Below are 27121 nucleotides of genomic sequence, written 5' to 3'. Positions count from 1 at the left end.
AACAAATCTATTCAAAAACTTAGAATTTTCCTTCTCTTCAACATAGGATTTAACTTATACTTAGTTAATTTCCTTAATTACCTGCTTAAGTAGGAAAATTGAGATCCGGATTTCACACTAAAACATTAAATTGGTAATTTCTCCATACAAAGATCACACTTTCATCACCTTACACCAATTTAAAATGGATTTGGGCAACGATATGATAAAATCTGAAATGTATTATTTTAATACTTCTAATCTCACTCATTTATTATAGTTAATGTGCTTATATATTTGTATTTGTAGGATATCGATGCATTTCGAAGTGTTACAGACTATCTGAGGTTAGTTTGAGACAATTAGAAGCTAAAAGCTAAATAAAGCAATTGGACTTCAAGAGATGGATAAAAGTAAAAAATATCCATTATACGAAAAATCACTTTTAGTAACAAAGGTTTAGTGATGGAGGCAATATTTGTTACTAAAAGTTGACTTATAGCAACGTTTTAAAATACATGTCGCAGAGTATCAGCATAAGCAATAGAATATATCTTAGCGTCAGTATAAAAATTTGTGACATATACACTGGCGCCACTAAAAATTAATAACTTTTAGCAACATGTTACTTCGTTGCTGAAAGTGCAAAAAATTCAAGTGAAAAATTTTGGCCTAATTTCTCCCACTCAATTTTCCTCCTTGTTTTGCATCTTTCCTCCATGTTTTAGTTTCCCCCTACATGCTTTCCCTTCCCCTTTTTCACAATTTTCATTTCCGCAAATTTCCTCCAATCTTTCCCATTTGTTCGGTTTCCCTCCCCTCTTTCCCCTTTCTTCGATTTCCCATTGAATTTTCCCTCATTTCTATGGTCCGATTTCTCGTCGCCACCACCGAATCGACGGTTATAGTTCACCTGAAAACACCGCGTTCCGACCACGATTCTCTCCTCTGGCATTCTTCTGGGTGGTTTCTTCTTTCAACGTCTGCAGTGAGTGTTTTTAGTTATTTGTGATTTTTTGGTGCCTTAATTATTAATTTCTTCTATTTAGCATTTGTATCTTCTTCTCACGATTCTCTATGTTTTTTCCCTCTCCGTTACCATCTCTTGTTTGTTGTTCATTTGTTTTTCTTTGGAATTGAGTTATTTATTGTAGTGTTGGGGGCACCATTGAAGACCATTCTGAAGCTTCTTCTTCTTCTTCTTCAATGGTGGTTGACATTTGAATTTGGAAGGTAGAAGCTCCAATCTCTCTCTTTGTAATACTTTTGTTCTTTTTCTTCTAAAGAATTGTATTTGTATTCTTAGAATTTGTTGGCATGACAATGATGGGTTTCTCTTGTTATGCGGGTAGATTGTTTTCACGGTTTCTCTTATGTGAATAAAAATTCATTGAAATTTTTGGTCTCCATGAAACCATTTTTTTAGGAGAGATTCCCAACTCCATTGGTGAAGCCGAGGCCTTGAGGTACTTAGACATTAGTTCTTGCAATTTCAATGGTGAAATTCTTGAATCAATAAACTAAAACTAGGTTTAAAACAGTTTTACTTTCGTTATTTTTTAAACTAAAACTTAAAAAAACCCTAATCATATTTAGAAGCACAAGTTAGTCTAAATTGATTTGTTAGTATCTAATGTTAAAATTGATAAAAAGAAAATCATAATGAATGAAATAAGGCTTAAAAGAGCTATTCTTCTGTTATTTTATTTATTTACTTTTTAACAACTAAAGTTTTTGGCTATTGTTGTTAATGTTGCAAAGCTTTTGGCTATTGTTGTTAATGTTATAAAGCTTCAATTGTTTTATAATTTGACTAGTGTAGTTTGGTAAGAGTTCAAAAAATATGTTTATATGTTGGAATGCTCTAACTATCCTACAACTATGGTAGTCATAACATAATTATTGTTTATGGTTTCCATTGAGTTGTTATGATTTCTATTAGAATTTTGATTAACTTACTTGTTTGTGTTGATAAGTTTTTTTTTTTGTGGTTTCCTTTGAGTTGTATGTGTTTACAAGTTTTTTTTGTTTAAGTTCTTGTTTATGGTTTCTATTGTTTATGTATTTTATCGAATGAATTTGGGTTCTATTAATCTTTTATCTTAGCTTTGATAAGCTTAACTTGCTTGGTAGATAAGTTCATTAATGGTTTCCAATGAATTATTATGATTTCTATTTGAGTTTTGATAGGCTTAATTGCTTGAGTTGATAAATTTGTTTATGGTTTTCATTGATGATGGAATTGTATGTTGTTGGATTTGATGAAATTTCAACAGATAGATTTGATACTGCTCGGTGAGGCTCTGATTTCACAAACTCCCAACATTTATTTGGATTATTCGATTCCAAGATCGAAGCAACGAGATACGTTAATGAGTGCTTTGTTGTGTTTGTTGATCTGTTTTGATTACCTGATTATAAACTTCAACTTGTAAGTACTACTTGTTTTAGCGCTTATGATAAAATTGCAATCAAGTGTAATGACAAAGCAGATGTTACAAACTTTGATCCCAGCATATATGAGGATGAGCTGAGTACAACTGGTAATTTTGTTGCAACTTTTTGGTGGGTATTCTCTTCCTTTCCTTATCATAAATTACTTGTGTAATATTATGATCATTTTGTGACATTCTTTGGTTACTAAGTATGAGCAAGGAATCCATCCTTTCCATTCTATCTTTAGTACTGCTTGTACTTTAAATAAAACAAGTTAAGAAAATACCCTTTTCGTCCTTAAATTTTGAGTCTAATTTTTATTTGTTCCTTATGTTTTAAACCATAATATTTTTACCTTCGAACTTTGAGATTTAATTTCCTTTTGATCCATAAATTTAAGAATGTGTTACATTTTTACTCTTATTCCCAGCAACAAAGTATCATTAGTTAGTTCATAGATAATTTTTAGTTTAGATTTGAAGGATATAAATTTCACAACTTATTAAGGTTGGATCGTTTCAATGAAATAAAAAAAAAAAAAAATTAATGTTAAAAGTAACTCAATAAGGTAGATGAAGCTTCAAAGAACAATTTCCAAGCATCTAAGGGGTTAGTTATTCATTATCTCTTTATGGTAGTCATAAATTTGTTATTGATTAGTTTAGTTTTTGGGTTGTTAAATTATTCATGGCTTCTATTGATAAGATTAGTTGCTAGGGTTTATCGAAAATGAGAGCTGTTGTTATGTTAATGTTTTTGGGTATGCTATTTTCTTCTAGGTTACTCCTAGTATAGATATGCAGTGGAATCAAATTGACTTTGAAAGATACAAGATCATTTTGAAAGCTGTTGTTATGTTAATTAACTTCTTTATTCACTTGGTGTGGCTTACAAATTTTGTTATTTTGAACCATCACACTAGCTTTGAACTCATTCAGACTCGCTTCAGCAAAGAACTAAGCTCTTTTGGGTAAGATTTTGGTGGTAAGTCTCGTTTAGACTTTCTCGAACCTTTACTAAATGTTGTAAATTAATTTAAAACCAACTAGGAAGGTTTTGGGACTATACGAGTAATTTTAGTAGGTATTTAGATCCACTTTAAATAATTTCAAACTAGATCATTGTGTTTTTAAATTGTCACTAATACTTGAGAATTATTGATTGTGGGTTCAAATTAGTTTTGGACTCCTTCGTACTCATTCCAACAAATAAGCTTTTTTTTTTTTTTTGGTAAGATTTAGTTGGCAAAGTCTCATTTAAATTTTTCGAATCCTTACTAAATGTTGTAAATTGGTTTAAAATCACAAAGCAATGGGATTGTTTGGGTAAGTTTAATCAGTATCGTTTTGAATAATTCTAAACTAGATTAACATGTTTTTGAATTGTCACTAACACTTGAAATTTATTAATTGTAGGTTCGAACTAGTTTTGGACTCCTTCGTACTCATTTCAGCGAATAAGGAACTTTCTTTTTTTTTTTTTTTGTACAATTTAGGTATTAAGCTCTTCATACCCTTAAGGACTTTAAATATAATTTTGAACTAGATTAATGTGTTTTAAGATCGTCTCAAATATTTGGTTAAGATTATTGAACTAATTTTAATCTCTACAACTATATTCTTGGTGTCTTTAGGAAATTTTGCAATTGTTTTGGGAGAAAATAAGTAGAGTTCAAACAAGCAAGATGTGTTCCCTTTAAAAGGTAATATTATAAGACATCTTAAAATTTAATTTGTTCTAAAGTGTTAGATTAAAATATGTGTTGAAGTGCTCCGACTATCCTACAGTTATGTAGTCATAACTTAGTTATTGTTTATGTTTCCATTGAATTTTTATGATTTCTAATTGTAGGCAAGTAAATATTTGTAGTTAATTAGTTTTAGACATTCTTTGTTAGATAAGAACTCTCTTTAGATCCATGCAAACTCAAGCAAGTGTTATTAAAAAATAAGAGATGCCATCCCATTACCCTTTTAACCATCCAATGCATGTGATCACATCATATTCATAACTTATAAATTAATATCATATATTAATCATGTTATTTTTCCTCCGCTAGATATAAATCATATTTATATCCAATTTCCTCCAAATTAATGTATCTCATACATAAAGTTAATTATATCATATATAATTAACTAATTTAATTATATCATATATACGAACTCCCTCTTGTTAATTTGAACATTCCAAATTGATCCAAAAACTGACTCCCAACTTGTATCCAAGCTACCAAGAGGACGTTATGGATCTATGGCTTGAAGCTCCAACGATATCCACCATCTGTTAATTGCTAGACATTCCACTAAAGACCAACAGTTGAACTCTTCTTGCCATAGATATATTTCTATGTCCATTGGATATAACCAATCATCAGTATGATGACCCTTCACAGATGCTCGTAATTACAGTAGGACAATTTACCGTTTTTCCCCTACAATTACATCTTCCTCCTTATGTACCACTAGTCCCTCTAATGAACAATACAACATAGTTCTACTATGTGTGAACACCTCTCGGACCATGAGAAGGTGTGTAGCGCTACATCGTTCAAGCCCTGGATCAGCCCTTAAAGGAGCTATCTATCTACTTACCTCTGCCTCGGGGAAGGAGTGAATTTCATCTTGTGAAGCTGAGTTCCTAGCTCCTAAATCAGACGAGTCCCCAAAATGGTAGGTTTGAGTCGGCACTTTGGCCACTCGCACCCATACAAATCAAAGGACCGCCCTCAATGGCAGGAGTTCCCAACTCACTTAGGATTAAAGTCATGTTACCTATGGCCATCCTAGTGAAATGAAGTCTCAATCATGAATGGGGTTATACGACGAGACTTTAACACTTCAAGGTCTGGTCTTATACAAACTCTTTGTATAGGACGCCTCCGCTCGCATGTCCACTACACGAATGATTAGAATCAGACCATCTGTGACAAGTCACAACATTTGTAACAATTCCACAAAGACTTGATCCAGGTAACACTACAGAGTTATATGACCGCGTCCATAGTGTTACCAGGATAAAGTTTCCCCCTTATATCCATATACTACAGACTATTTTGGTTCACTTAAGACTTGATCCACTTGTATGTCATTACGAAGACTCATGTGGCAAGTCGAAGTGCTCGTTGTCGTTTGAAGAGGTATACGACTGGACAGTAAACGATAGTGCTGGAGACGTAGACAATAATGTCAATAGGTAGATGATAGTGTCAAGAGGCGGACGATAGCACTTAGACAAGGTAAATGATAGCGTCAAGAGATAGAAAATAGCGTTTGGTGGAGGTAGACAATGACATCTGAAGGAGGTAGACGATAGCGTCAAGAGATAGACGATATTGTGTAGACGATAGCATCAGGAGGTAGATGACAGATGATATCGTATAGATGATAGTGTCAGAAGGTAGACGATAGTATTAGAAAAGGTAAACGATAGTTTCAATCAGGCAGACGATAACTCAAACGGTACACGTTAGTGGCAAGCCAACTTTTCCTTTATAATTTCTTGTATCTTGAAATGTACATAGGTGATGTATTTATACAATATGGAATCCCTAATTTGGGAATGCAAGAATAACTCAACAAAACAAATGGTTAGACACTTTATTGTAACCATCATATTCCTTTGGTAAAACCTATTCTTTTGGTAAAGAGGCAAGATTGTAATTTATGAAGTCTTGCACTGCTGACGAAGCTGCTGAGTGGATTTTCCTTTGGTGACGTGGCTGGCTGTGTTGGCATCCTTAATATCCCCCCCTCAAATGAGAGGGTAGTTCTACTACATTGAGTTTGGATCGAAGGTGGAAGAACTGTGAGTGTGTTAAGGTCTTGGTGAGGCAGTCAACGATTTGGTCGGAGGATGGTACATAACGAACATCAAGCTGACCACTGAGGACTTGATCACGAACGAAGTGAATGTCGATCTCAATGTGCTTGGTCCGCGCATGAAACACCAAATTGTCGGCTAGAGTACCGACGCTGAGGTTTTCATAACACAGGACTGGAGTCGATTTATGTTTGACACCAATCTCAGACAATAATTGTTGTACCTAGATGATTTCTGCAGAGGCATGAGCAAGCGCTCTATATTCAGATTCTGTTCTGGACCGAGCAACAATAGATTTTTTTCTTTGAGGACCAGAAGACAAGATTACCATCAAGGAAGATGCAATAAGCAGCAACTGATTTTCGATCATCTATGTTGGCTTGCTAGTGATGTCTGTAGGTTACTTTAAGTACTGACTTAGATGATTAATCGCATATGTAATATCAGGTCTCGTGGTGGTTAAGTACTGTAGGGCACCAATCGTGCTCCGATAGATATATCGGACATGGAGAGTTACTTGTTTAGAACATTCAAAGAGGGTGCCGGTTTTAGATCTGCAAGGTCAAAGCAGTGAAGTAGGTCCTCGACATACTTTTCCTGATTCAATAGAACTCCATTTGGGACAGTGTGCAGTTGGACTCCAAGGAATAATGTTATTGGCCAAGATCCTTTAGAGCAAACTTGGAGTCCAAGGCTGTTACAAGCTTGTTGATTACCCGCGGATCGGTGTCGGTGATAATTACATCATCAACATATACCAGTAAGAGTATCAAGGTAGAAGTGCACCGATATATGAAGAGAGATGTATCAGACTTAGCATTCTGAAAGCCCCAGCTACATAGTGTTGTTTTCAGTGTGTTATTCCAGGCCCTTGGCGCTTGTTTGAGGCCATATATGGCCTTGTGTAAGCGACATACATGATTTGGCAGTTGAGGATGAACAAATCCTTGCGGTTGGCACATGTAAACCTCTTCATCGAGGACCCCATTAAGGAAAGAGTTATTGAAATATAACTGTCCTAGCTGCCACCCTTTGGATACAGCAAGGCTAATGACGATCCAGATGGTGGACGTCTTTACCATTGGACTAAATGTCTCGAAGAAATCAATGCCCGAGTTTTGATGGAAGCCTTTTGCTACGAGGCGTGCTTTGTACCGTTGATGGAGCCATTAGAACTCCGTTTGATTCTAAACACCCATTTATTGCCAACAACGTTCATCGATGGTGACGGAGGAACTAAAGTGCAGGTCTGATTTTTCATCAGTACTTGAAATTCATCACTCATCGCTTTGTTCCACTACGTGGTTTTGAACGCATCACTGACTCGGGTAGGTTCGGTTAGAGACCAGTCTTTTTGGGTTTGGGAGGATATTATTTTGGGTTTGAAGATGCCTGCCTTTCCTCGGGTAATCATGGGATGAGTAGACACAAGTACAGGGTGTGAGACAGTATCGGGTGAAGACTGGGCAGTAAACGACGAAGGTAAATGATCGGTGGGTTGGGCACTAGGCGATGGTGAGTCAGGTGGTAAACGATCGGTGGATACACAATCAGTAGGTAAACGATCGGTGGGTAAGCGGGTGGTGGGTAAATGATCGTTGGGTAAACTATCGATGGGTAGACGATCGGTGGGCTGGACATTACACGATGATGGTAAAAAATCGCTGGGTAAACGATCTGTAGGTGAACGATCATTGGGTGAGCGATTTCTGGGTAAGCAACTGATGGGTAGGCGATCAGTGGGCTGGACACTAGACGATGAGGGTAGACGATCGTTGGGTAAACAATTGGTGGGTAGACGATCAGAAGAGGGAGGTGGGAAGGTTGGGCTGTCTGTAGAGTTATTAGCTGGTGATTGGATGTGGGTTGTTCTGACAATCGGTGAGGGTGAGGTTGTGAACGTAGAGGACATAGAGTCACTATGCGATGTGTCCTAACTGAGGGGCAACCAGGAAACCGGGTGAACGACAACAGTTTGCTTGGCTGGTCTGCAAGCTGATGGAGACACCTGACAAGGAAAGTCGGTTTCATCAAACACAACATGTTGAGAGATGAATAGCCTACCATTGGGGTTGAGGCATTTCTAGTCTTTGTGATTCACAGCCGGACCGAGGTAGATGCACTTCTCTGTGCGATAGCTCTCCATATGTGAATTGTACGGTTTCAAGCAGGGGAAACATGCACACCCAAATATTCGAAGTTCCTCAAACCTGAGCTTTTAACATCACTTCCATTGGAGACCATCCATTTAGGACAAGGGTGGGAAGGCCATTAATCAATAGAGTTGATTATAAGAAAGCATCCCACCAATGATGTAAGGGAAGATGTGTTTGGGCTAGTAGGGTTAGCCCTGTCTCCACTATGTTTTTGTGCTTCCTCTCAGCTCTTCCATTTTGTGCTGACGTATATGGACAGATGTACCTGGAGGAAATGCAAAGCTGATGATAGACTTTGTGTATCTTGACTAATTCTCCACCATTATCCAACTATAGGGACTTGATCAGTATATTGAACTGAGTTTGTATCATGGTGAGAAAGTGTTGAAAAGCTACAAGTATGTCACTTTTTAACCTCAGAGGATAGATCCATGTGTACCTACTATGATCATCAACAAAGATAGCATAATATTTGTACCCATCTGTAGACAAGAGAGGAGCTGGACCCCACAAATCAGTATGTATAAGTTCAAAGGTTGCAGATGCTCTTGAGTTAGAGTTAGGGAAGGCTAGAGAATGCGATTTGCCATAGCTACAAGAATCATAAAATTTGAGCTCTTCATTAGATAACATAGGGAGATTACAGCCTTTGATAATAAATTCTAGTATTTTTTACGAAAGATGGCCAAGCCTTCTATGTCATATAATCTTAGACACCTTATGCTTCGAAGATATGCTAAGAGCAGATAGATCTTTATTCTTGTGCACTGGTTGCGATGGTACTCCATTTCCTACTGACTTCGAGTTGACTTCTGCACCTTCTAACTGATATAGTCCATCTTTAAGCATTCCCTTCATTACTGTTTGTCTCGTACCCTTGTCCTTAATAAGACAGTAATCTGTGTGAAATTCAATAAACATGTTATTGTCTTTTGTTAGCTTAGATATACTGACCAAATTTTTTGCAATGGCAGACACACATAACACATCATTCAGTTTCAAATTGCAGGCATCACTAGATAGACATACAGTTCCAACATGAGAAATTTCTAGAGTATTATCATTAGCTACAGTGACTACTTCAGTACCTGAGTATTCAGTCGAATTGCCAAGATTGTTGAAGTCTGAGGTAACATGATTGGAGGCACCACTGTCAGCATACCAATTTGCATCAGTCATGTTTTCTTATCTTGTCAGAAAGGGATTACTTCCATAAATAGTGGCTAGGCCTGTTGGGTGAGGTTGTGTGTTTTTGGTCTGGTTGTTGGGGAAGGGTTGTCCCTTGTTTTGAGGAGAATTGGGAACAAAATCTCTGTTATACCTGTTGAAGCAGTAAAATGTTATGTGTCCTACCTTCCCACAGACTTAACACACAGGTTTGTTGTTATTTCTTCCCTTGCCTCGACCTCTACCATGGCCACCACCACCTCGTTGTCCTCCCCCAGTAGACTAATTGCTGCTATTGGTCTTGTTATTCTGGTTGACATGTCTAGTATTTGTCATATTCACTAATGCATTATTGACTTGGTTAAAGCCTACTGTCATCTTTTGGTTTGACTGATGTTCCAATCTCCTTTCATACAGGAGAAGTTCTGATTGCATATCAAGCCACGACATGTCCACTCTCCCTTGGATCGTGGCCACGATGGTATTGTACTCTTCATCAAGTCCTAGTAGTACTTGTGAAACAAGAGCTCTTGGTGGCACAGGGCTACCAGCTTGCTCGAGATTGTTTGCATTCATTTTCATAGTTCGAAGGTACTCTTCCAGTTTTAAATTACCTTTCCTGGTTTTTTGAAACACATATCTCAGATAATCTTCTTCAGCCCTGGACTGAACACCAAAGAGTTGTTGAATGTTGGTCCACATATCCCTTGTACATTCACATCCCATCACTTAAATGGAAACCTCTGATGTCAAGGAGTTATACAGTTAGCCAAGGAGGAGTTGATCTATAGCCATCCACACTTCGTATTGAGGATTTACCTCAAGTGCTGTCGACGAGCTGGAAGCACCATTGCCGGAGCTTCCTTCTGCGCTGCACGAAGCAGCTTCTGCTCCAGTCGATCCAGTCAATATACTCTCACCGATTGCAGGTTGCAGAAACATTGGGGAGCAAACCTTTTGTCCGATCAGGTGTCCTTCAAGTCGTAACTCTGAAGGATTGGAAGCGCCAAGTTTTTTCATAGGAGGAAATTGTTGCGATCAAGTTTAATGGAGGTTATCTGATTGAGGAGTTGGTTCAAGGATGGGTCGTTGAAGTAGGCTGTGCCAAGGGTGGCTCCCAGGTTTTCCTTGATTGATGTTGGTCATTATTAGCTCTGATACCAAGTTAAAGTGTGAGGTTGAAGGATACGGCAGACTCACGTGGCAAGTCGAAGTGCTCGTTGTCATTTGAAGAGGTATACGACTGGACAGTAAAAGATAGTGCTGGAGAGGTAGACGATAATGTCAACAGGTACACGATAGTGTCAAGAGGCGGACATTAGCACTTAGACAAGGTAAACGATAGCGTCAAGAGATAGACGATAGCGTTTGGTAAAGGTAGACGATGACGTCTGAAGGAGGTAGATGATAACGTCAAGAGATAGACGATATCGTATAGACGATAGCATCAGGAGGTAGACGACAGATGATATCATGTAGACGATAGCGTCAGAAGGTAGACGACAGATGATATCGTGTAGATGATAGCGTCAGGAGGTAGACGATAGTATCAGAAAAGGTAAACGATAGTTTCAATCAGGCAGACGATAACTCGGACGGTACACGATAGTGGCAAGCCAACTTTTTCTTTATAATTTCTTGTATCTTGAAATGTACATAGGTGATATATTTATACAATATGAAATCCCTAATTTGGGAATGCAAGAATAACTCAACAAAACAAATGGTTAGACACTTTGTTGTAACAATCATATTCCTTTAGTAAAACCTATTCTTTTGGTAAAGAGGCAAGGCTGTAATTTTTGAAGTCTTGCACTGTTGAGTGAATTTTCCTTTGGTGATGTGGTTGGCTGTGTTGGCATCCTTAACATGGATCACCTCCAATAAAAAAAGAAATTAGGACATGACACGAAAAGAAAGATCTCGAATGAACTGAACTCCCAAAAAAGTCGGGTTGCTGCAAACAAATGGAGTAGAAATTATCTAAAAGCAAAAAAAAAAAAAAAAAATTAGTTACCAAAAGAACGAGTAGAAAGATACAGGAAGTAAGCGTTAATTAAACCTTAGAACATTGTGATGAGAAAATTTGAAACATTCAAATTTTATTTAGGAAGTAAGCGTTAATTATATTCGATATACTTAACAAATTATCGTTTAATTATGTATTAAACAATATGAAACGTAGGAAATATTTAAATATGATTTAAATATTGTACCCATAAATAGGGATTCATGATGGAGATTGATGTTAATTATTAATTTAATATTTGATATTAAATTAATATTATTAATTAAATTATTTAATTAATTATTTAAAATTAATTATTAGAATTAACTTTATTTAAAATTAATCATTAGAATTAATTTTATTTAAAATTACGTATTTGGGTTAATTTTAAGAAAATTAATTTAAAATTTGAATTTTAGAATCCAAAATTAGTTGAATTTTAGAGGTAGTGAATTTTTACCACTTGAACCTCTTTAACATAACCTCTTTAACATATCGCAATTCCCACTAATTAGTGATTAATTTGATGTCACTTTGAGATGATTCTGATTTTGCATGTTTTCTTCTTTAAAGAGAAGCAAGAATTGTTGAATGGCTGACGTTTGAAGCAGCTCTTTTCTTCTCAAAATACTTAGCTCCAAATTCTTTCAAACTCCATTTTTCCTTAAAATTGATTACAATTTTGAATCCCACAATACGTTCTAAGGTCGGAGAATAGCGGAGAAGACTCAAGCAATGGTCCACAAAGTATTCATAATAAAAAAACATCTAGAGGATTGCATCAATTTTGAGCTACATCAAGGTTTGTTCTTCAAACTTTATTTTTCAGTTTTGAACAAGAATGCTTAATCCTTAAAATTTAATGTAATTAGAGTTCTTTAGATATAAATTTCTTTCGCTTGTATGTTTTATTAGTTTCACGAAGCACTAGATACAAATTCGAAGACATTCCAACAAGCCGATGTTGCGCTCAATTTAAAACGAACATGACTATGTGGCCAATTTATTGTCATTCATTACCCAATTTATTTAAACTACTTCTAATGTAAAATTTAAATATATCAAACATAAATAAAATATAAAACTTGAAGATTTATTTTCAATCTTTCTTTTCCAAATGTTATTATTCATTAAATTAGTAAAAAAAAAACATATTGCGACAGTGATAAAAAAAGAAAATATATGGAATGAAAAACAATATCACCTCCAACAAAAAAACAATAATAAATTCACCATCGTCACATTGTCGAATATGTATATATATACATTGATATACATATGTACGTAGACATATGGAAGACAACAAATTATCGGTAATATGGGCTGAAAATAGAAGAAAATAAAATTGTATTTATAAAGAAAAAAAAAAACCATAATGGAAGACAACAAATTATATTTAGCTCCAGTATGGAGGACATGACACAAAAAGAAGATCCCGAACGAATAGAACTCCTGAAAAGATGGGTTACTGCAAAAAAGTATAGAAATTATCTAAAAGCAAAAAGCAAAAAGAAAAAGAAAAGAACAAAAAAAACTTAGTTATAAGAAGAACAAGTAAAAAGACGTAGGGTGCGAAGAGAACCAACAACTGTAGATGTATTGCGAACTGTACATGTATTGAGATACATATAAACTTAATATCCCTAGTTATTTGTATGTAACTTAAACATGTATATGATGACATACAAGTGGATTATGTCTTGAGTGATAACCAAAATGGTTTGTAGTATATGGATAAAGAGGGAAACCTTATCCTTAGATTTATATAAATTGGATTCATAAAAAGATGTATACATATAAATATGTGATATTTATATGTTAATTAATTTCATGTTAAATATGATTTAGTTGATGGAGATTGGAGGTTAGTATAAATATATGATATTTATGATCATTATTAAATGTATATTAAATAGGATTTAATATATGGTCATTTAATAAATGTGTCAATTAATTAGATAAGGATTATTTAATTAATTAGCACTAAATCTATAAAGGGAAGTACTTGGATTACCCTTCTCCATATAAATATATAGTTATATCTCATTTACCAAACGGGGGGTTACACAAAGTAAGAAAACCTAACCTCTTAGAAACCACTAACAAAGTAATTAGCAAGGTAACTTTGTTAGTGGGGTTCTTCTTCATTGAAGAAGTTCGACATCATTGATAATGATGGAAGAGAAAAGCTAGAAGAATCAATAAATGTGAATTTTGATTTCTTCTCTTCTTCCTATTTTCTAGCATGCTTATAGTTTTGTTTGAATGTTTATTCTACAAATACATGTTTTATTTTACTATTTTTTGTTTCCATAAAAATCGAATGTCTAAATGAAAGGAATTCACCCACTTCTGCAAGAATTCGATTCCTTTAATTGGTATCAGAGGCAGGTTTTCTTGCATTTTTATTATTTATTTTTTGAAACAAAAATTAAGTCATGAAGTGGGTTATTTTTCTGCATTTTTCTTGAAAATATATGATGTTTGCTTGATAGGTAATTTCATTTATTGGCACAATTGATTGTAAAATTTTATGTTGATTTGATCAATGTAAGGGTCTATTATTTGGGAATTTTATTTTTGCAATCGAGTCTGTATTTTTGGGTCGTTCGGGGTCAGAAATGAATATTTCTGGAGCCTAGTTTTTCAGATAAAAATAGAGGATTTGCTTCTGTCTCATGGCGCCTGGTATTTATGCATGAGATGATAGCCTACGGTGAGATGGCATGTGATGATGGCTTGTGGCGAGATAGCATTCGATGATGGCTTATGGCGAGATAAAATGGGATGATGGCTTGCGGCAAGATGCATTCCATGCGATGGGGTTATGGCCTTGCAAAGCAGAGGAGCTTGAAGGTAAGAGCGTCAACACATACCATGTGTCAACACTTACAAGATTGAACTTAAACCCATGTGGCAGGTAGCATACCCATACGATAGGTCAATGCCCATGCGATGAAGGGACTTAGGCACAATGGATGCAATGCTCACAGTTGCATGCGGGGGGATGATGCCCATGCGTTGAGCTTCATTGTCTAATGCATGCAGTGCTCGAAACCCATGCGGCGAGTCGATGCCCATGCAGTGAAGGGACTTATGCGCGATGGATGCAATGTTCACAGTCGCATGCAGAGGGATGATGCCCATGTGTTAAGCATCATTGTCCAACGCATGCGGTACTCGAAACCCATGCGTCGAGCACTTTGTTTGTCATGCATGGAGTTCAGCGAAAATCCCTTGTCCATCTCAGTTTGTGCATCATGGAAGGTACCTGGCTGATAGTTGATCGTAAGAGTCTTTTCCAACGCAAGGATGACAACTTTCCTTTGTAATTTTACTTTTGTTAAATTTAGGGTTCCAATATTTGATCTATCATAGCTTTTATATAGTTTTATATGTATGTGATGTATTATTTAACTGTGTGTTTTTTATGTTGCATAATTTATGTCATATAGTTTTAAAATCTCACCTTAGAATAAACATGATCATGCATCAAATAAATGTTATATGGTTACATGATTAATATAAGTATGCTCTTGCATTATAATATAATTGTTATATTATTTGAATGCATGTTTTGAGTAAGTATATTCCTGCGTCATAAATATTATAATGTATGATATAGAGAAATGAATATGTATGTTTATTTTTCATGTATGATAATTATAAGCGTTCTAATTAGATGAAAAATGAACGTTGCATTAAGCATAATATTACTTAGATTAATATAAACGTTATATTTAATCAAAGTCATCATAATACAAACAAAAAAGAATTTTGACAAATTCATTGTTTATTAAAGGTTATAAGTTCAATGAATTAGATTAAAATCGATAATCAAGAGTTACATGTAAACATATGTTCAATTTTTTTTTAAATGATTTGAAATTGATTCACCTAGACTTGTGTTAAATGCATTTCTAATGAGATTAGAAATAGGTTAATCTTTTAATTTGTTTTAATAGGATTAAAATGTACTTGGTTAAAAGATTAAGTCTATAAAATAATTGCTCATAAAAGGACCTTTGTCTAAAGAACATTCTGTCTAGATTGAGATTTTTAAGTTGATAGAAATGGAACAACTCTACTTGGTAACAAATCTAAAAGGTGAATTGGACAAATATTTTATAGGTAGGGACTGAGATCGGATCCCGTCGCAGTGGAAACGTTGTGTTAGAATGCCTTACATCCGACAAATCGATTTTTACATTAAACAAAATCGTTGTACTAGACAAAATAGATAAACACGTAAGCTAGCATGTTATTGGAGAAAGGGTTAAAATGATTCTTATCTTTGTAAATTCTCCAAGTGCCACAAACAATCCTCTCTAAGGTTCCAACGAACGAATCTCCAAATGGTCTTGATCACAAAGAACTCCTTAAGCGATCTTGAATACTACCACAAGAGTTACCTCGTTATTCACTGGAATTCCAATAGAGGAATAGGTGACATCTAACTATTGGGAGAGAGAGAGGCGAAAAGTGTTTTGAAGAGTTGAGAGGATTTATGGTTTAGAGAAAATTTTGCATAATAACACTAAGGAGTTGTGTAATGTAAGAGTTTCTCTACAATCAAAGTGTGTGTTGCCAAAAGGCATGAGGAGGTCTTTATATAGAGAAGAACCAAGCATCTTTCCTAATATATTTTCCTTTTCTAAGATTAATTAAATAATGTTTATCAAATAAATTAGCCCATTTTAATTAAATAACAGTTATTTAATTAATTAGCTCAATTAAATAACACTTATTTAATTTTAATTTACATAATAATTAAATAATCATATACATCCCATGTATATGTGCAAAAACTCCCTATTAATTAATTCTTTGTGAATCTAATTCACTTGAATTAATTTGAATCTTATTCAAACATTAGTCTCCAATTTAATTATAGATCATATCCATAATTAATTATATATTAATCACATTAATATATAGTTTCCTCAAATTAATTTGAACAATTTAAATTATTCCTTTTTAGTATCCTCTAGTGAGCTAACGAGGGGACCTGGTGAACCTGTAGATTAGAAGCTCTAACGATATGAGATTAATTGGTTAAACTAATTAACCAAGTTAATCAATATTCGTTAACTATGGGTACACTTCACTAAAGACCCACAGCTGCACTCGTCTCACTACAAATATATTTCTATGTTCACGGATATAGTCCAATACCAGCAAGTTAGTCCTTCACGAGTGTTTGTAACTCCAACTGGGTCAAATTACTATTTTACCCTTGGGTTACCTCTGACTCCTTAAGTACTAGTACTCCTCTAATGAACAACTTGTTTATGGTCCAACCAATAAACAGAAATCTCTCTCTGGTCAATGAAAGGGTCTCTCTTTGTTCAAGTCCTGAAGACACCACTTAAGGAAACACACATTTACTTACCCTCAGGGGAAGAAGTAAATTCTATATTGTATTATTATGTTTCCAACTCCCCACTCAGTCTTGTCTCCAAAATGGTAGGCATATTAGGTCAGCGAATTGGCCATCTTCACCCATGCAAATCAAAAGATAATCACTCGTGAACAAGAATTTATAATATACTTGGGATTAAGACTAAGTCGCCCAGATCACCCTATTGAAATAGAAACCTAACTAGTCAACAGTGTTACATCTAGTCAATACTATTCGCGGTCCAGACTTATGCAAACTCATTACATAGGATATCCTCACTCGTGTATCACCTACACGAACACGTTGGATCATTACATTTGTATCAAATAAAAAGTGGGTCGTATCCATAGTGTTACCAGGATAAGGTACCCAACCTTATCCGTATATTATAGACTTTTTAGGTTGTATCTTGAACATTGATCCCTTTATGTCTCCACATACAGTTCAAAACTCATAAGACACCCTTGGATATTAGTTTATTGGATTTAGGGTTATCAGGAAAAATAGATAACAATACAAGCGATAACATTTATTGAATTAACATGCATAACTCTTTATTGATGACGGTAAAAAAATTGACTATCTACAGGTTTTTAGGGCATAAAACCCAACATTATAAGCATGCAATAAATGATTATTTTCATTAAAAGAGTTCAACGAACAAAAACACATATTGTTAAACTATTCTATATAAGCATTATATTGAGCAAATTTAACAAGGACTTAGTTAAAATAATTTAGCCTTTTTTTTTCTAAGTTAATAAACCCAAAAGGTAGAATACTTAGTGGGAGGAAAAAGATATATATGGTATGTCATTTTTCCACCCACATTCTCCTAAAAAGTTCATAGAGTGAGATTTATGCTCGGTCTCGTGGTTGATAAAGTAAATTAACATGCAACGGAGAAAATCATAATTAATAAGCACTCTAATTATACTTAATTTGAGTTGAAAACATGCTTCAAAATAACTATTATAGAAGAGGGTTTGCTGAACACAATGCCTTTGATGAAACCTCATCAGAAACCAGGTGAGCTCCATGTAAAGATGCTTCAATCTACAAGTAGACCATCACGAAGATCTTCTTTACTGTTCTCTTATAAGGACTGTGTGGTGGAAACACTAAATTGAGCTGTTTTTTATGAAGACTGAAAAGGGTTTGGAAAGGGTTTCGAATTTTTCAGAGTTCTTGAAGAAGTTCTGAATGCTTAGCTTAATCATTCAGTCCAACACTTTAATTTATAAAGCTTTCATCATGTAAATTTTAAGCTTGCATCAAGGTCAGCTCCTTCTTCATGGATTAAGTGGAATTGGAAGAATAAGGTGCTTGCACCATACTGGAGATTTCCAACTTTTGGAAATTTCTACATTGTATTTTCAATTTTTTTTAAAAAAATGATTTTTAAAAACCAATTTAGAAATAAACTAATTTATTTGTTTTATTAGTTTTATAAAAACAATTCAATTAATTAGTTTTAAATAAAACTAATTAATTAAACCTTTTAATAATTTTGTTAATTTAATATCTAATATTAAATTAATAAAATACCAATTTAACTACAATGAATTTAATTTCATATAATTAGTATTTGAATCATAATTTAAACATTGATTAATTCTCCAATTGTGTTTAATTTCGATAAAATTAAACATCTCAATTGTAACGAATACAATTAAAAGAATCCCTAATTGAATTCAAACATTTCAAATTCTAAACCCTAATATCAAATCTCATCTAGATTACTCAATTTATTAATCCAAATTACAAGCGAGTAGAGGGACCTTATGGACCTACAGATCATGAGCTCCAATGATTTGTAATTAATTGGTTAAACTCTTTAAACCGAATTAGTCACTATTCGTTAACTACCACGTCATTCCCATATAGCTCGTTAGTTGCACTCTCCTCACTATAGATATACTTCTATCCATTTTTAATCATAATCGGTAAGTCAATCCTTCACAATTCATTCGTATTTACAGTTGGGTCAAAGATTACCATTTTACCCCTGTAAATACATCTTGCTCCTTGAGCTCCCACTGGTCCTCCATTGAATAATTTATTTATAGCCCAACTTATAAATCATGACCCTCTCTTTCATGAGAGGGTGGGGCCCTGTTGTTCAAGACAAGGCATCAACACTTAAGAGAACAACCTATCCGCTAACCCCAAATTGGGTAGAAGTGAATTCCATATTGCAAAGCTATGTCCCCAACTATCTATCCAGTCTTATCCCCAAAATTAGAGGCTTATTGAGTAGTGTTGTTGGACTACTCTCATCTATGCAGATCAAAGGATAATCTTAAAACAAGAGTTCATGATTAGATCAGGATTAAGATTGAGTTACCCTAGGTCATTGATTTTGAAATAGTCAGTTTTAACAGTAAATGGTTGTTATAAAGAAAAGTGGCTATTTTCGAGGTCCGATCTTATGTAAACTTATTACACAGGATGCCTCCACTCACATGTCTCCACATGAATGATTTTTTGATCACATCATTTGTATCAGTATGCAAAATGGGCCGCATCCAATAGTATCACCAGGATGAGGTACCCAATCTCATTCATATACTTATGGACCATTTTGGTTACATACTAAAATTTGATCCTCTTTTATGTCGCCACATAAAGTTAAAGTATCATGTTATAGCCATTGACATTTTTATTGGATTTTCATAAAAGAATGCAATATCAATAGTAATTTATTGAATAAAAAACTCAACAACATTTTTATTGATAAAAAGATTATGTTAACACATTTACGAACTGTAAGTTTAGGACATTCCCAACAGTGGTGCCCTGGGCGCACCCTCCCATAGAAAGGTATTTGCATGGGTCAATATCAAGGTGAATGGAAAAAGTGTTTATAGTAAATGGAAGAATGACATGTGATAACATATCTTGTGGTCTCCTTCATTAATTTGGAATGTTTCCTTCATCTCGGCCTCATGGTACCCTGGGCACACCCTCCCTTAGGAAGGTATTTCCATGGGGGAAGCACATTACAAATTTCAAAAATGGATAAGACCGCTATAACCAATTGCGCCAATTATGTTCTTCCCAGATGCAGACTGGTTGGAGTAGGATTATAGAATTGTGTTGGAGTTGATGCCCAAAATCTTGTAGGGTCCTTGATTAATAAAATATGTGATATTTTATTTACTTTGTCTATAAAATATGTGATATTTTAGTTGCATTAACCACAAACCAATAACTAACATCTAAGGTTATCTTTGTAACTTAAACATGTATGTGGAGACATATGGGTGGATCATGTTTAAGTGATAACCTAAATGATCTATAGTATATGGATAAGGTTGGGTACCTTGTCCTTGTGACACTACGAGTATGGCCCACTTTATAGGTGTTACAATTGTTGTAAAGTGCTACAAATGGTATGATCCTGATCATTCATGTATTAGACATGCGAGCGGGGATATTCTATACAAAGGAGTTTGTATAAGACCGCACCACAAAATATTTAGTCTCATTATATAACACCATTCATAATAGAGACTTACATTTTCCCAAGATAACCATAGGTAACATGGTCTGAATCCTAAGTGAGTTGTGAACTCCTCTCTGTGAAGGCGGTCCTTTGATTTGTATGAGTGAGAGTGACTAGATTGTCGACTCAACAAGCCTACCATTTTGAGGATTCGTCTGATTGGGGAGCTGGGAACACAGCTACACAAGATGAAATTTACTCCTTCCCTGAAGTAGGGGTAAGTAGATAAATTGCTCACTTAAGGGCTGATTCTGAGTCTTGAACAATGTGGCGCCACACCCTTTCCTGGCCAGAGAGGGGTTTAGTCATAGTAGAACTATGATCTATTGTTCATTAAAGGAATCAGTGGTACTTAAGGAGTCAGATGTAACTACATGGGCAAAACGATAATTTGGCATAGCTGTACTTTTGAGCAATTTGTGAAGGGTCATCGTACTGTTGATTGGTTATATCCAATAGACACAGAAATATATTTATAGTACGAAGAGTACAACTGTCGGTCTTTAGTGGAGTGCCCGATAGTTAACGGATGGTGAATAATGTAATTAAAAAGTTTAATTAATTATTCATGTACCATTGGATGTTCAAGCTACAAGTCCATAAGGTCCCCTTGGTAGCTTAAAAGAATTTAGTTGAGAATCAGTCTTTTGATTAATTTGAATTGTTCAAATTAATATAGGGATTTAATTATATATAATATAATTAATTTATTTCAATTATATGTGATATAATTACCATAATGTATTTGATTCATTATAGCTTAATGGGAGGAAATAAATATTTGAAGAAGATTAAAATATATTTTCTATGAATGTGATTCATAGTTGTTAAATTTAATATAAATATGATTTATATTAAATGTCATATAATAGAGAAAAGAAACTATAGTTTATATTGTATGTGATACAATATTAAAACTATAGGTTATATGTTATATTTGATATAACATATAATTTAATACAAATATAATATGATAAGTTAGTTATCATATTTATTTATATTATATTATTATTATTTGAATAATAAGGAAGGGAGTTACAACTCCCTCCCCTTTCTTTTCTCTCCACCCACTTTAGTGGAGGTGATTATTCAATTTGGAAAAAGGAGAATAAAAGAAAAATAGTTTTTCTTCTTCTTCTACGTTGAAATTGTTGAACGATTGAATTTTTTACAGAAGTTTTATGCATTCTTGTGTTCTTGAGAGAATTCTCAATCCTTCTCCTCCACCCAAACTTTTCCTCAAACCAAAATAGTCAAAGTCCACCACTCCTAGGTTTTCAACCCAAGAATGCTAAAAACTCCATTGTGGTTGTGTCTGGGTTTTGGTTCGAGAAAATCTTGAAGAAGGTCTTCAAAAAGTTGCTGATTCCATTCGAGGGAGGATTCGTGAAGAAAAAGGTCTTCAAAGGTGAAATTCTTGAAACTCTTTTTTTTATATAGCATGCTGTAATTTAATTTAAATGCATATTTGTTGTTTGTATACTGTAAACTTAGTATTTGATAATTAATTGAATTTGGATGAGAACCCATGAGGGATAGTCTCCACATATATGCTTAAGTTACATAAAATAACATTGGATCTTAGTTTATTGGATTGAGTAAATGCTTATAAAATAACACTTATTTTATTAATAATAATATGTTTACAAATTGTTTACAAACTACAAGACTACCAGGAGAATTGAGAGATAAACTTGAGTAGTTTTTTGTTTTTTTTTTTTGTTTTTTTTTTTTTGTAGCCATTACAGCCTAACCAATCATGTCACACCTCTTCCCGAATTACCCTCCTAATCTGAGAACAAGTGTGAAGACAATAATTTTCAACCCTCTTATAACAATTACCACCAACATAATTCCATGAACTAACGTCCTTGGTACCTGATAACAGTTTATATCTTATAACAGACCATTACCACATAGTCAACACAACTTAAACATATAGATCTCGTACAGCGGAATACTTATTCACATATATCATAGTTAAGGGATCTAGTAAGTCTATTTACAACAACCATAAAAAAAAAACTCTACCCTAGCTTCCCACAATATGAACATAAGACTTAAGTTTAACAAAGACGTGATAAGCCACCTAAGCTTCATGTTCCTAATATTTTTTAAAAGTGAGTGACTGGCAGAACTGCTAAGCCTCAGGACGTCAATCACTACTTGGGGAGGAAAACATTAAAATAGGTGAGCTTAAAAGTCCCAGTGAGTGACTTCTTTTAAATAAATCACACTTTCATAACTTATGATATAGACATGTTTAGAACAAAATATTTACATTCCCATTCCAGGGTTCGGAGATAAAATCATAGCATAGAATACCCTGGACAAAATCTCATTAACATTTCCTATAAAATTCCTCTACTTCTTTGCCTAAATATGCAGGAGAGGCATTTTTCTCAATCCCTAATTATCTTAGTTGAAAGAGAGCCCTTTTACTCGATCTCATCAACATCAATAACATGAATCTTACGTGCATGTAGAACTGAGTAGGATCCTGCTTACCTTACCATACCTTCGGTAGCAAGGATCGTTATATAGCTGGGTACCTTACCTTCAGTAACAATGCTTAAGACTAGGTTTTACATATCAAACATACATATTAACATCATAAAACATCATACTTATCATGCTTAAGGAAATCAATAAATAGTTCATTCTGATGTTAAACATGCCATAAAACTTGATTGGAATGCATGGAAGTTATAAGTAAAAACTGTCTTCAAATCATCAACATGTGTTCATATCCGACTCGTATTACTTTAAACATGCATTGGAACATCAAAATAAAAGTAACTATGCGTCGGAAATTCATAAGTAAAACACTTAGCAAATATTTTGAAAACTAGTCACTCACTGTCTTGAGTTACCCCCTCAAAAGGTTGTAAGCCTCCCTTATATGCGTTTTTCCTATAAGAATACCGAGAGTCTTTGATTAATGCCTTGGCTCCCTCTTGAGGTTAACTTATTATTCAAGGTAACGCATGTTAAGCCTCAAACCTAGTTCGATGCATCATCTTATTCCCCGTTTCACTCGACGCATCCTCAATATTTTGTACCTAACGCATTGCCACGCGTAACCAAATTTTTACCTTGTGACTATTAGGTGGGTGTCAACTTGCACACAAGAGGCTCTCAGGCATTAGAATGTGTCTGTCTCGCCTACGTGATGGATGCTTGTTCACACTTAGCCTCAGCTGGTTAACTGCTTGCTTATGTGTGGGTTGCAGCTTTCTACTTGTTCATCCGACCAAAATTCTAAATTTTGCTTTTAGCTTGAGTAACTTAAATTCCAAACTTAAATGAAATTTTCTTTTAAGAACTTATCCCTAAACGTCTTAATTAGCATACCTTAGAATCCCAGCCTCATATTCTTCCTTATGAACTCGAAATTTACCAAGTTTTATAACTCGTCCGTGTGGCTTTAGGTTCTTAAACACTTGAAGGAATTCCTTAACCTTCAGCTCAATTCCATGGAAATTTTCCTCTAGCAGCCCTAATTCAACTCTTTCAACGCTCAAGCTTTAGACTGATCATAACTCACCTCTCTTAGAACGAATAAAATGTCCAAACCAAGCTTTTGAATTTCAAACTCCTTTTTATACAAAGGTTGCATGATCTGCTAGTTTCTTAATATGACACCTGGCGCATTAACCCTTATTTATGACTTCTAAGCATGCCACTTAGCTCAATAATTGGATGATTAAGCTGAATGCTTTAAGTCCTTCATCAACACCCAAGTTGGTGTCCCCCCTACTCTTCCTCCTCGGCCAGTGCATACCACGATTAACACCGCACACTCTTGTTCACACATCGCTAGCCACGGATATACTGGTTACACTCATCGACACCTCTCTTAACCTCTTATGCCTTAGTATTCATTGTCTACCATGTGTTCACTTAGGCAACCTCAATTGCCTGCATACTATCCATCTGAGGCCTTTACTAACCTCCATATGGCCCTATGGCTCTTGTTACACTAGCCAACTCATACCACGGCTAACGCCGCACACTCTTGTTCATGCATCACTAGCTAACGCATACACTAGGGAAACTCATCGATGCCCCCTTAATCTCCCATGCCTTAGTACTCCTTGTCTACCATGCGTTCACTTAGACATCCTCAATTACCTGCATACTATCCACTTGAGGCCTTTACCAACCTCCATATGGCCCTTGACGCATGCCTCCTGATACACTTAGCCCATTTTCGCCTTTAGACTCTTAAGCCTACAGTCGCTCATGTGTTCCTCATTTCTATATTTCTGATACCCTTCTAAGTGTTAACTCTCTTATCTCACCCGATAGCACAACTTCTGGCACTTAGGCAAATTCCTACTTCCTTTTCAACCTGATGTCACACCTCCTTCGTCTGACTTAGCTTCCCTAATTTTTGTCTCAGTGTTGGTTGCTCTTTATTACCCAAGAGCACCCCATTTCAAGACTTAGAAAGTTCTTCCTCATTTCTACCTCACACGGATACTCATTATAACTTCCGTATTATTTTCACTACTACAAACATTACAACTATTTGCTTACAAGAATTGAAACACATACTAGGGTAATTAGTACGTAATTAAGGGGACTTAAACATAATTAGCTAGTAAAATAGGTTTAAGGTTTATAGGGCATATCGTGAGAATGAAAGCATTGGAAGGAAAGTTGTAACTCCCTTCCACTAAATGTATAATAACTCCCTTTGGGAGTTCTTCCTAATATATATTAAATATAATTTAATATATAAATAAATTAATAGTATTAATTAATTAATAATTAAATATCATATATTTAACTTCATTTGAATCTTCTCACATAACCTATGTTTTTAATATGAATCTCATTCATATTAATTTTAACTTGTAGTATTTATATGAATCACATTCATATAATTAATATTTGAATCTTATTCAAATATATTACTCTCATATATTATATAGTATTAATTATAAATCATATTTATAATTAACTATATATTATAATGTATCAATTTACATATTAATTTGAATTTCATTCAAATATTTATCTCTCTCATTAATTATAAATCATTTTTATAATTAATTAAAGTGTATCAATATATGTTATATCAATTTGAATCTTATTCAAATTTTTATCTCCCTTATACATATTATTAATTATAAATCATATTTATATTTAACTATGTATTATAATGTATCAATATACACTATACTTTATATCAATATAAAATTTTCCTTAAATAATTAAACAATTCAAATTATTCCAAAACCATTGATTCCTTGTTTTATCCTTAGTGAGCCAGCAAAAGGATCTAATGGACCTACAAATTAGAAGCTACAATGATACAAGATTAATTAATTAACACTCATTAACTGCATGTCACTCCACTAAAGATCCACAACTTTAGTTTTTGCATTGTAGATATATTTATATGTCTAAGAGCACGTCAACCTTTCCCGAATTGCTCATAACTACAGCTGGGTCAAATTATTATTTTATCTCTCTGTAGTTACATCTAACTCCCTAATTACCACTAATCCATCTAATGAACAATTAGTTATAGTTCAACTATAAACTAGACTCCTTTCTGGCCAGTGAGAGGGTGATACACCTCATTGTTCAAGACAGAATCAACCCTTAAGGGAGCAATTCATCTACTTACCCTAAAGTCGATAAGGAGTGATTCCATCTTGTGTATCTATGTTCCCAACTCCCTACTCAGACAAATCTCCAAAATGGTAGGCAAGTCGGCAAATCTGACCACTCTCATCCATACAGATCAAAGGATCGCCCTCATAGACAAGAATTCACAACTCACTCAGAATTAAAGATAAGTCTCCTATGATCATCCTATTGAAATGTTAATCTCTTCGAGTAACGGTGTTATAAAGAGAGATTAATGATTTTGCGGTCCGATCTCATACAAACTCTTTGTATAGGATATCTCATTCACATGTCTCCACATGAATGATTAGGATCATCGTTTCTAACACTTTACAACCGTAGTGTCACCAGGATAAAACACCCAACTTTATCCATATACTATAGACTATTTAGGTTATTACTTAAATATATTCTACCTGTATGTCAACCACATACATTTTAGTCTTTAGTTGAAGTTGAAATGTCGTACATGATGAAATATTTAACCAATAAGTTATTTAGGAAGAAAATTCGTATTATCTACATATGCATGAAGGTACATCTGATGCATTTGATGTTGGCCTCGTTTATAGGAAGAATACAAAATGGGTTAGCTATGTCTACAATGCAGAAGGGGGATAATTTTATTAGAGAGAATGTCAACAATGCTAAATACGAATTCTATTTGGGTTTCGGGGATGTCTTTCAAACGCTTCACTTGCGAGATCCCCTATATAGTTGTTCGAAGCATCAGTAGATTCAAAGAAATTCCAATAGTAAAACTCTGTCGTGAAGGCGCTGCATTTGAGTATGTTGAGGGGGGCAATTGAAGTGTTGGCAGTCGAAGCTTTGGCAATATTATTTGGGCTTCATGTGACTTTTTATATGGGTTTAACTAATTTTGATTCTCAGATTTTAGTTAAAGTCATTCATAACAATTCTGTGCATAATTTCACAATTGGGGGGATAATGGAAGAAATTAGAGAGTGGACAAATACATATTAGGGTTCTTCTTTTATTCC

The 27121-nt window shown here is 34.5% G+C and overlaps 1 long non-coding RNA gene across 11 annotated transcripts; it reads left to right on the top strand.

Annotated features, from left to right (window-relative positions):
* Window positions 1–465: 465 nt before the first annotated feature.
* LOC120085292 (uncharacterized) lies at window positions 466–15031 on the top strand. 11 transcript variants are annotated; one of them, XR_016531831.1, is made up of 8 exons: window positions 539–967; window positions 1121–1212; window positions 2256–3399; window positions 3831–3910; window positions 4049–4117; window positions 12275–12370; window positions 14219–14424; window positions 14489–15031. It is a non-coding gene; the product is annotated as an uncharacterized LOC120085292 (long non-coding RNA). The 11 variants fall into 11 exon arrangements; XR_016531839.1 differs by lacking the exons at window positions 12275–12370; window positions 14219–14424; window positions 14489–15031 and adding exons at window positions 9403–9522; window positions 9978–10041; window positions 10206–11366 and having other exon boundaries at window positions 540–967; XR_016531837.1 differs by having other exon boundaries at window positions 549–967; window positions 2256–2544; window positions 3338–3399; window positions 14219–15031.
* The last annotated feature ends 12090 nt before the right edge of the window (window positions 15032–27121 follow it).

The sequence above is a fragment of the Benincasa hispida genome, chromosome 9 (genome assembly GCF_027475165.1).
Source record: "Benincasa hispida cultivar pf3 chromosome 9, pf3_genome.v1.1, whole genome shotgun sequence".
Classification (NCBI taxonomy): domain Eukaryota; kingdom Viridiplantae; phylum Streptophyta; class Magnoliopsida; order Cucurbitales; family Cucurbitaceae; genus Benincasa; species Benincasa hispida.
The sequence above is the reverse complement of the archived record's forward strand: the minus strand, read 5'-3'. Positions and strand labels throughout refer to the sequence as shown.